The sequence below is a fragment of the Quercus robur genome, chromosome 4 (genome assembly GCF_932294415.1).
Source record: "Quercus robur chromosome 4, dhQueRobu3.1, whole genome shotgun sequence".
NCBI lineage: Eukaryota > Viridiplantae > Streptophyta > Magnoliopsida > Fagales > Fagaceae > Quercus > Quercus robur.
In genome coordinates, this window is record NC_065537.1 from 27,367,470 (window position 1) to 27,378,115 (window position 10,646).

The window sequence follows — 10,646 nt, forward strand, 5'->3', positions numbered from 1 at the left end:
GGAAAATTAGTGGGAGGATAGAAAATATTTGGTTTTCCCTCATGTGTATTTGGTTGGAGAGGTGAAAAAGTGGGAGGGTGGAAAACTTTTTTGTTTGGTTGGAGAGAAAAAGGGGAGGATGGAAAATGTATTTTATATAAATTGACTATTATGTCCTTGTTATATAATAGTAGGAAAGTGAGAGGGGTAGGTGAGTGTAATAAAATGAGGGTATTTGTGTAAAATGTATTTCTCATCACTTTTCCCTCCTCATTTTCCTCCCAATTTGGGTGGATAAAAAAAGTAGGCTCCGGAGGGAAAACTTTCTCCCCTATTTTCTGTCTCTTCTATTTTCTTTCCTCAATTAAACAGTGGAAAACAACATTTTCCACCATATTTTCCCCTCCCTATTTTTCATCCTCCTTGTTTTCATCCCAACCAAACGCACCTTAAACTTAAATCTCAGCTCCTTATCCCACAAGAACTTATTATTTTTTGAATAACCATTATGCCAATAGTACCCAATGATATTTTCTTATTAATTTCTAAAGCTTTTTTTAGAAAAATTGATAATAATTATACCATTTTCCTTCCTCTTCCTCTTATCAACTCAGACCTTAGAGAGAAAGAAGAAACCTATTTAATTGAGAGAGAGAGAGAGAGAGAGAGAATTCTATTATTAGCTGGTGGAAGAAGGACTAATAAGACAAGAGAATAATAACAAACACAAAAATCCTCCCATTATTGAGTCCTCTACAACTCATGATGCTATGTATTTCTCTTCGTTTCAATAAAGTTACCGTATTTCTTATATTAAAAAAAAAAAAAAAAACATAATTATAATATCATAGATTAATTACGTAGATATGTGTTTGAATTTAGAGAGTGAAATTGTTGTGCAGGTGCGAATCCTCCTAGATTACGTAATTTTTTTCTTGACTTTTTTTTAATAATGCAAATGCTTTTCGGGCATAAATAATACAGATGTAACTAAATTACTAATGCTTCTTGGAATCAAACAAATGGTATTCATATCTACCTTCATTGAACTTCATTAATTATTATTTTTTTATTTTAAGAGTTGTATGGCTTAAACAACATTTGAAAAGTTTTAAAAAGCAATGAGATGGAAGAATCAAGAAAAATTGAGCCATCATAATAAAAAATAAAAAACCATATAAAGGCAACATATAAATAAAGTCGAATCGTGGGTCCATCAAGAATCAGAGAAAATACAGATAATGAAAAAGGAAGCAATAAGAAGGGTTTGGGGTTCAGCATAAAAGAAAAGTTTGGGATGGGGCAATGACATTTTAGAAGATGCCATCATGCACTATTGACTTGGGTTTAAAATTGCTTTAACAAAAGTAGAAGATAAGCAGAATCTTGGAAATTTCAAGCAGGACCACAGGTATATAAAACCCAATTAATCATGGTCCCCTCTCTTCGCAAGATATCTAATTATCATACAATGAGTTTTAAAAAACACATATGTACGTTCTATTTATGACTTTAATCCTAATTAGCAAATAAAAAACAACTAAGTCCACCGTAGGTATTGAAAAGAAATGAGAATTTTTTAACGGCGACGTGACATCATCGTTATTCAAGATAACTATTGTTTTTTTCCCCAACTATTGTTTTGTAAATTTAGTTATCGATATGTTTTATGACATTAGTTATACATATGACAGACAATATATGACAAAGTATATTATTTGTTAAATATTCTTTTCCGTAATTTTAAAATTGTTATCTACAAACTTTTTTTTTTTTTTTTTTTGTAGAATCAAATTTTATCTATTACCATATATATATATATATATATATATATATATAGTGGAAGAAGCCTAATCTACAAATTCCTCCAGATAAGACTCTTATTCCATAAAAATAAAATAAATAATTGCTTTAGAGAACCGTTACATGAAAAGAAAAACGCTTAAGCAGACCGTAACTGTAATACGCAGAAAAAAAAAAAAAAAAAAAAAAAAAAAAAAAAAAAAAAAGGGTGAGAGAGACTTAAAAAGTGGGGTATTTAATTAAACTTTTTTTTTTTTTGGTGGAGTCAATTTCGTAATAATATTACTAAAGGGAATTCTTAGATAATAAGGTTGAAACCCTACTTATTTATAAGTTGATAAGTTAATTAAGTAAACTTATAATAACAGATATTTTCAAAGAGGGGAATATTCAAAATATTTAAGTAGAGAAAGACTGAAGAAACACTTGAGGTAAAAACCTAACAAATCCCATCATTCATCAAATCTAAGCATTATATGAAATTATAATATTTTATGTGGATATTTTTGGTCAATTGTAAGACTATCTAAATATCCTATGAGTTTTAGGATATAAACCAAAAAAGGTTTAGACTTATATTTTCGGTATTGGTGTTAACATCTGTCTCGGTAAAATAATCATTCTTTTCTATTTCCACTATTGCGTTAAATTGTAGATAGAAACTACAAATTGTTTTGCTTGGTGTGTCAAGATTTGTTGTGCTTGGTGTTTCAGTTTTCTGCGCAGGCTTTTCTTTAAGAGATAGTACCTGAAGTGTTGGACTACAAAAAAAAGTGTATTACTAACGTATGCTTTTAGGTCTATAATTAGTAAATTATTTTTTTTTTAAATTTATGAAAAAATAATTAATATTTTTGACAACTTTTTTAAAACCCTAAAAAAAATCTACTAGGTGTTGGAAATAGAGAGAGGGAAGGATGGTGTTTTCGAAAAGCATAGAGATGAGTCCAGATCCGTTTTTCCTCTTTTACAAGTGACTTTGCCTTGGTTTTCATCCTATATCATTGTTATGGATTCCAATCCGTTCCAGCCGGAATGGCCGGAAAATTTTGTATTGATCACTTGACCAGTACAAATCACCCTCTTGTTCCACCTCGACCTAAATTACACTTCATTTCGGTTCGTTCCGACCATTCCAGCCTATTTCGGTGAATTTCGACCGGAACATTAATTTCGGCCAGTACTAATATAACATAATGTTTATCTTGATTTCGGTCCTTTACAAGTTGAATGGCTCACGTACTCATCTAGTCATCCCTTTACAGCAGGTTTCCACCACGCCTACGATTGTCGGAATGAACCTAGACCATGGCAGAGGTAGCTGCTATTGCTACTTCTTCTTTTTCTTCTTTCTTCTTCTTCTTCATTTTCCTTTTCGTCCACTTGTCCTTTTTCAATTCTATTTTTGTACGTTTTTAGACCCCTTAAAACACAACCAGATTAACCTAGTTAATTTGCCAAGTGATTACTTAGTCAAATTAATCAGATCTAGGTTAACACACATATATCATATCATTGTAAAGTGCGGAAAATAAAGAACACAACAATATGATAACTCAGGAAAACCAAACCGGTAAAAAACCTAGGGAGGATTTAACCTAACTATCCTCAAGGTAAAAAACAAATCCACTAGAAAGAATTGAAGTTTACACAATAGCGACTTAGACCACTAACATCCTATTACTACCTCGAGTAGAAAACTTACTACCACGACCCCATAATAGTTCAGAGTCCACGGACTACTTCTTTTCTTGGCCTTTGCAAAACACAAACACCTATGTTTGTGACTTTGAGATCACACTCAAAAGTTTAGCAATACAAACTCTCCTGTTTGTGACTCCAAGACTATCCTTGAAGGTTTAGATCATCAACACCTTTGATGACTAGAGAAGGTAGCAACTTCTACAATACTGAATCTTGAGATTTTTCAAGGAATAATACCGGTAGAAGACATGAGAGAGCTTTTGGGTACAAAACCCCAAATACAAAGAGACACACTCTTCTCTCTCTAAAAAGCCGTATAAAAACATGCTTAGGGTTTCCTTTATATATTGAGAGAAGTAAATCAGAAACCTTAATCCTTAATGAGCTTGAACTACTGTTTTGGCTTAATTAAAATTCTGTAGATACGACTTTCGATTGGCGAGCCTATCTTTTGATCGATCGAACCAGATAGATTATGAAATCTTCTTCCTGCAGCTTGTATGTTTTTTAATCTTGACTTGAATCACCTTGAGCATTGTCTAATGATATCTATAGACTCTAAAATCTATATTTAGACAAGTTTGTGTTCACAATTTGCCAATTGTTCTAAATATTTAGAACTTAACAATTTTGAATTTTCATTGTCTTGTTTTGTGTGTTCTTTTTTGTTCTGTGAACCTAACATGTGACTAGGTGTTGGAAATGACAGAGACTTGACAAAAAGTTTTGGGCTTTATTTATGTGGGTCCACACGTAATAATAAATAATAAAACTATTTTAATATTTAACTTGAGATTTTATATTTCGGTTTTTGAAAAGTAATTCTTTTTAGAATATTTTAATAGTAAAATTGTTTTAATAGTATTATTATAATTATTGGGTGGATTTTTAGACTTGAAATTGATATATTAGCTGAAATATGTACTTATAATTTTAAGACTCAATAAATTATATGGATTTTGACCAATAATATATAAGGAAATATAAGTATATAAAATTATAAATAAATAAAAAAGTATAAAAAAGGTAACTCCGAAATAGTATGACGAAATAACCCGGTACCAATCCAGTACCGAAATATTCCATTTCAATAGACAAACCGAAATGAGTACTGAAACGGTATTTATAACAATGTCCTATATTCATTTGGGCAAGACTTAGGTACAGTACTTAGGTACAGTACTTAGGTACTGTTCTTTAAGTTCTCCTCTTAAAATTCTGTCATGTGAATTTTTTCTCATAGGATGGAAGTGTATTTTTATGTTAAGTAGTCACATGGCTAAATCTTAAGAGGAGAACCTAAGGAACAGTACCTAAGGCATTGTACCTAAGTTTTTTCCTATTCATTTTATAGGCTTTATCATTGGCCTCTAGGAAATTAATTGCGGCAGAAAAATAAAGAAAATATATTATGAATATGTGGATTTTTGGGTGTGAGATGATAGTGGAAAATTATTGGATATTTTAGAATCTTCTCTTCTGGCTAGCTACCATTACAAGGTTTTCTTTAATTATTTAATTGTTGAATAAATGGTACCTGAATATTGTTTTAGGTGATATCTCTATTTGTTTCGGTGATAATATTTTCTAAAAAACGAGTCATATTCCAAAACGTATTTTCTATAAAACTATATCATTTTTCTATGTTTGGTAGCAGCCTTAAATGAGTTAATATATATATATATAAATAAATAAATATATATATAAATATATATATATATATATATATATATATCTCCAAACTTCTCTTATTTTAGTTTGTTGTGAGATAGAGTTATTTTCTAAAAAAAATTAGTGGATAGCAATCTCTAAAAATAAGTCATACTTTTTTGTTGACAAAAAATAGTTTTCTATTGACTTTTTATTTTTTATTTTTTTATGCTAGCTACCAAACACGGGATAATAAGAAAAACTATCTTTACACAAGGTTTTCCATCGAAACAAACAAAATGTAAGGATTTTAGAGGAAGGGTTAGGGAAAAATTCTTTTATGGTGTGCAATCTAAGGTAAGTAATCTTATCCTAATTAGCTATATTTTTTCTTAGTATTATATTACAATTATTACATTTTTATTTCAACAATATTACTAAATTGATTTATAGCAAAGAATAAGAAACATCATAAATATATTTGATTACTGCATATATGATGTTAAATATGTATTTGAATGAAATATATGTCCTTGAACAATGATATATATATATGTGTGTGTGTGTGTGTGTGTGTATAAAAAAAAAAAAAAATATATATATATATATATATATATATATATGTATATGATGAGGATAATTTTTTGACTGATTAGTATAGGGATGTCGAACCTCCCTAACGACCCTAAAAGGGATGACCGACCCACAGGCCGACGGATCAGACCATTCCCGATCTTGACGACCCATCGCCCTAGGGTTTCCATGGGCCTTATATGGGGCCCACTCAGACATCCTTACATGGACATTACTTGCACATCACAACCAAAGACCCTACCATGCAATTAGATCTCCTGTATATGGAAAGGCGATCCCGAGTATCTTGGATCCTTCTCTTTACAAGGAAATTCCCTCATACCAAGGGATTCAGGTTAGCTCTCTACCATTATATAAACCACAAATCTTACCCTTCTCGAGGTACGTGAATTCTCCCTAGCTCTTGCACTCTTGAGTTCTTGAAGATTCTTCCATCACTAACTTAATCTTTGGGGGGTCTTTGGCCGTTTCCCCACCGATGCCCTTTGATTGGTTCTTCTCTTTTGTACTTCAGGTACACCCATTGGCACGTGTGTGACGGTCAACTTACTGACGATTTTTGTGCATCATCAGTTGGTGTCGTTTATGGGAATGAGTGATAAGCCATATCGTTGTTTCAAAGACAAAGAGTTGTATGGTCCTGACATGATCAATTGCCACCACCAACCAAGATACCGGGAATCTGCCTAACACATTGGAGAGGTAAGTACAAACCCTTGCCGTAGCGGTTGAACGGCTCACTAAGCGGAACCACGAGTTGGAACAACAGTTGGAGTAGCAGAATTAGCAGGAATTGAATGACCAGAATGACAGACAGGATAGGGATGAATGCGACAACAATCGTCCCCCGAAAAATGATCACCAAGAAAGGGACGACCAAAAGGAGAGCAACGCCATCAGTAGGCGGGACCAGCAAGATACCAGTCGTCCATCCGAGCTGGAAGTCGGCGTGTTGCGCATGGCACAAGAGATGCAGCCGATAAAAGAGAAGATGGATATGCCCTAAAGGGTCGGGTGTCCTTCCCCCCCCCCCCCCCCCCTTCCAGCTAAGTTCAAAATGCCATAAGTGGAAGCATACGATGGATCAAAGGGCCCCATCGATCACCTGGAGTCGTTCAAAACCCTCATACACCTCCAAGGGCTCCCATACGAGATCATGTGCAGAGCCTTCCCCACCACACTTAAAGGACCAGCCTGAGTATGGTTCAGCAAGATAGCCCCCAATTCCATCTCGACCTTTAAGGAATTAAGCAGGCTATTTGTCACACATTTCATTGGGGGTCAATGATACAAGAGGTCCTCGGCAAGCCTCTTGAACATCAAATAGTGGGACGATGAGAGCTTGGGGTTGTATGTTACTCTGTTCAATAAGGAAGCACTACTGATTGATGAAACTGACGATAAGCTCTTGGTCACAGCCTTTACCAATGGACTCTAATCTGGGAAGTTCTTATTCTCTATTTACAAGAATGATCCAAAGACCATGGCTGACATGCTATACTAGGCCACGAAGTATATGAATGCCAAGGATGCCGTGATCGCTAGAGGGGACACACTAAAGAAGCGAGAAAAGCATGACGATCCCCGTCTGGACAGGGGAAGGAAGGCAGCCTAAACGGGTGATAGAAGGGATGAATGAAGGTTAAGGCCTACATCGGGACGAATCGACAACTTCACTCTGCTAAAAACTTCACTCGCTCAGGTCCTAATGTAGATTAGGGATGACCCTGCCTTGATGTGGCCCGATAAGTTGAAGGGCGACCCAAACAAAAGGCCGAGGAATAAGTATTGTCACTTCCACCATGAACATGGGCATGACACCTCCAATTGCTATGACTAAAAGCAATAGATAGAAGCCCTCATTAGACAAGGGAAATTGCAATAGTTCATAGGGCGAGAAAGGGCAGGAGAAAACCCACCAAGGGACTAAGAGCCGTACCAACGAATCGAGGAACAACCCAGGGCCCCACTTGGAGAAATAAGAGTGATCGTCGGGGGGAGCATGATTGTCGGGTCCTCAAGAAAGGCAAGGAGGACCTACCTACGGATGGTGCAAAATGTTTAACTTACCAATCGTCCACCTAAGTTTACTCAGATGGATGACCCGATCATCAGTTTCATTGAGGAGGATGCCCGATGAGTCCACCACCCTCATGACAATGCCTTGGTGATCAATCTGACCATAGTAAACTACAATACCTAACAAGTCTTAGTGGACAATAGGAGCTCAGTTAACATCCTCTACCATTCGACCTTCCAACAAATGAGGATTGGCAAGGAATGACTCATGCCATTGGACGTCCTTCTAGTAGGTTTTGGATGAACAGAGGTCATGCTCGTCAGATCCATCACGTTGTCGGTCACCATCGGCACTTATCCTCAATAAATCACAAAGGATGTCACCGTCTTGGTAATGGATTGCTCATTAGCCTACAATGCCATCATTGGGTGGCCAATGCTCAGCATGTGGAGGGTAGCCACATCCACATATCACCTACTTCTGAAGTTCCCTATGAAGTGTAGGGTAGGTGAGGCCTGCAGAGATTAAATGGTGACCCGGGGTGCTATGTAGCCATGTTAGCGATGGAAGAACAAATGATCACCATGAACATTGAGGAGCAACAAGTGAATATAGAACCGATGGAGGGATTAGAAACCATCTCCTTGGATGAAGAACATGCAGATTGAATCACTCATATTGGCACAAAAGCCAACCCTTTAGTCCAGAATGGGCTGATCCTATTCCTAAGGGACAACCTGGACATCTTTGCTTGGAGCCATGAGGACATGCCCAGGATTGATCCAAATACCATGGTCCATCAGCTCAACGTCTCCCCATCCTTTCAACTTGTCCAACAAAGAAAGAGGGTCTTCACACAAAAAAGGGACCAGGCCATAGCCGAAGAAGTTCACAGGCTATTAGATGCAGGCTTCATTAGAAAGGTCTACTACCTCGAAAGGTTGGCTAACGTATTAATGGTTAAGAAGGCAAATGAGAAGTGAAGGATGTGTGTGGATTTCACCAACCTAAACAAAGCCTGTCCAAAGAATAGCTACAACTTCCCACGAGTTGACTTCCTTGTAGACTCGATGGCTGGACATCAGTTGTTGAGCTTCATGGAAGTTTTTTCTAGTTACAACTAGATCAAGCTTAAGGAGGCTGACTAAGAGAAGACATCTTTCGTCACAAGCCAATGCCTTTTTTGCTACAAGGTCATGCCATTCAGATTGAAATATGCGGGGGCAACATACCAAAGGCTCGTAAACAAGATGTTCGTTTGACAAATCATATGCAACATCAAGGTATACATAGACGACCTGTTAGTAAAAAGCAAAGAAGAGGACCACCACCTAAATGATCTTAGGGAGACGTTTAAAACTCTTCTCCTGTACGGAATGAAGCTAAATCCCAGCAAATGCGTGTTCGGGGTATCATCGGGAAAGGTCCCTAGCTTCATGGTATCCCAACAGGCTGTTGAAGCCAACCTCGATAAGATCCAAGAAATCCTAAAGATGAGCCCTCTGAAGAATGTAAAAGAGGTACAAAGCTTAAACAAAATAATCGCGGCAATCAACATATTCATCTTGCGTAATAGACAAATGCTTTCCATTCTTTAGGAATCTTGATGAAAGCTTTTAAATGGACCGACGAATGTTAGAGGGCATTCGAGGAGTTGAAGGCATACCTGGCATCCCCACCGCTCTTAAGTCCATCCAAACCTAATGAAGTGCTCCTTCCTATACCTACCCGTATCCCCCATAACCGTTAGTTCAAACCTGATCTGGGAAGATCACATACAATTGCCCATGTACTACACCAATAGAACACTAAGGGGGGCAGAAGAGAGATATCCCTCCATGGAAAGATTAGTCTTCGCTTTGATCACAGTAGCTCGCAAGCTTAGGCCATACTTCCAAGAACACACCATAGTGGTTTAAACAAACAAGCCCCTTTGGAAAATAATGGATAATCCAGAGGCCACCGAATGATTGGTCTTATGGGCAATAGAGCTGAGTGAGTTTAACATATGGTACCGCACAAGGACTGCGATCAAGGCCTAGGCCTTAGCTGACTTCATCACCAAATTCACAACAGGCGAAACCGACGACTAAGGGGCAACCTCTTGGAAGGTTTAAACGGACGGATCGTCCAACAAATGTGCTTGAAGGATTGGCATGGTCCTTCAATCCCCCAAAGGGGACATCATCGAATGTGCCATCAAACTCCAATTCCCAACGACTAATAATGAGACCGAATATGAAGCCATTCTTATAGGGCTCTATTTGACCAAAGTAGCTGGGGCCTCATTAGTCGTCCTTCATAGTGACTCCCAGGTTTTCGTCAGGCATATCAATAGGGATTACAAAGCCAAGGGAAAACAAATGAAGAAGTATCTCGACCTTATTAGAAGACAGACAAATCAAACCTTCGCGATAAAATTCTTACAAGTTCCGAGAGAAGAAAATGAACACATCGATCGATTGGCCAAAGCTACATCTGCGGAGCAAATTATAGTCGATCGAAAAGTCCTATCCTTCGTTTAGCAGTCCCTCGCCATTAAGGAATTAGAGATACAGATGATTCCAAAAGGCACTAACTAGACAACTTAGATCATCTCTTACCTTAAGAACGAGACACTTCCCGAAGACCATGATGGATCCCAATGATTGAAAGTTCGGGCATCATGCTTCATGTTGATAGCGGATGTGCTATACGAGAGAGGTTTCTCTCGACCATACCTAAGGTGTTTGATTCTTGACAAAGCAGACTACATCATGAGGGAAGTCCATTAAGGGGTGTGTGGAAACCACTCAAGGGTGCGATCATTGGTCCATAAGCTCATACGAGTAGGGTACAATTGGCCGACAATGTAGAAGGATGTCCAATCCTATGTAAAGGCATAAGACAAGTGCCA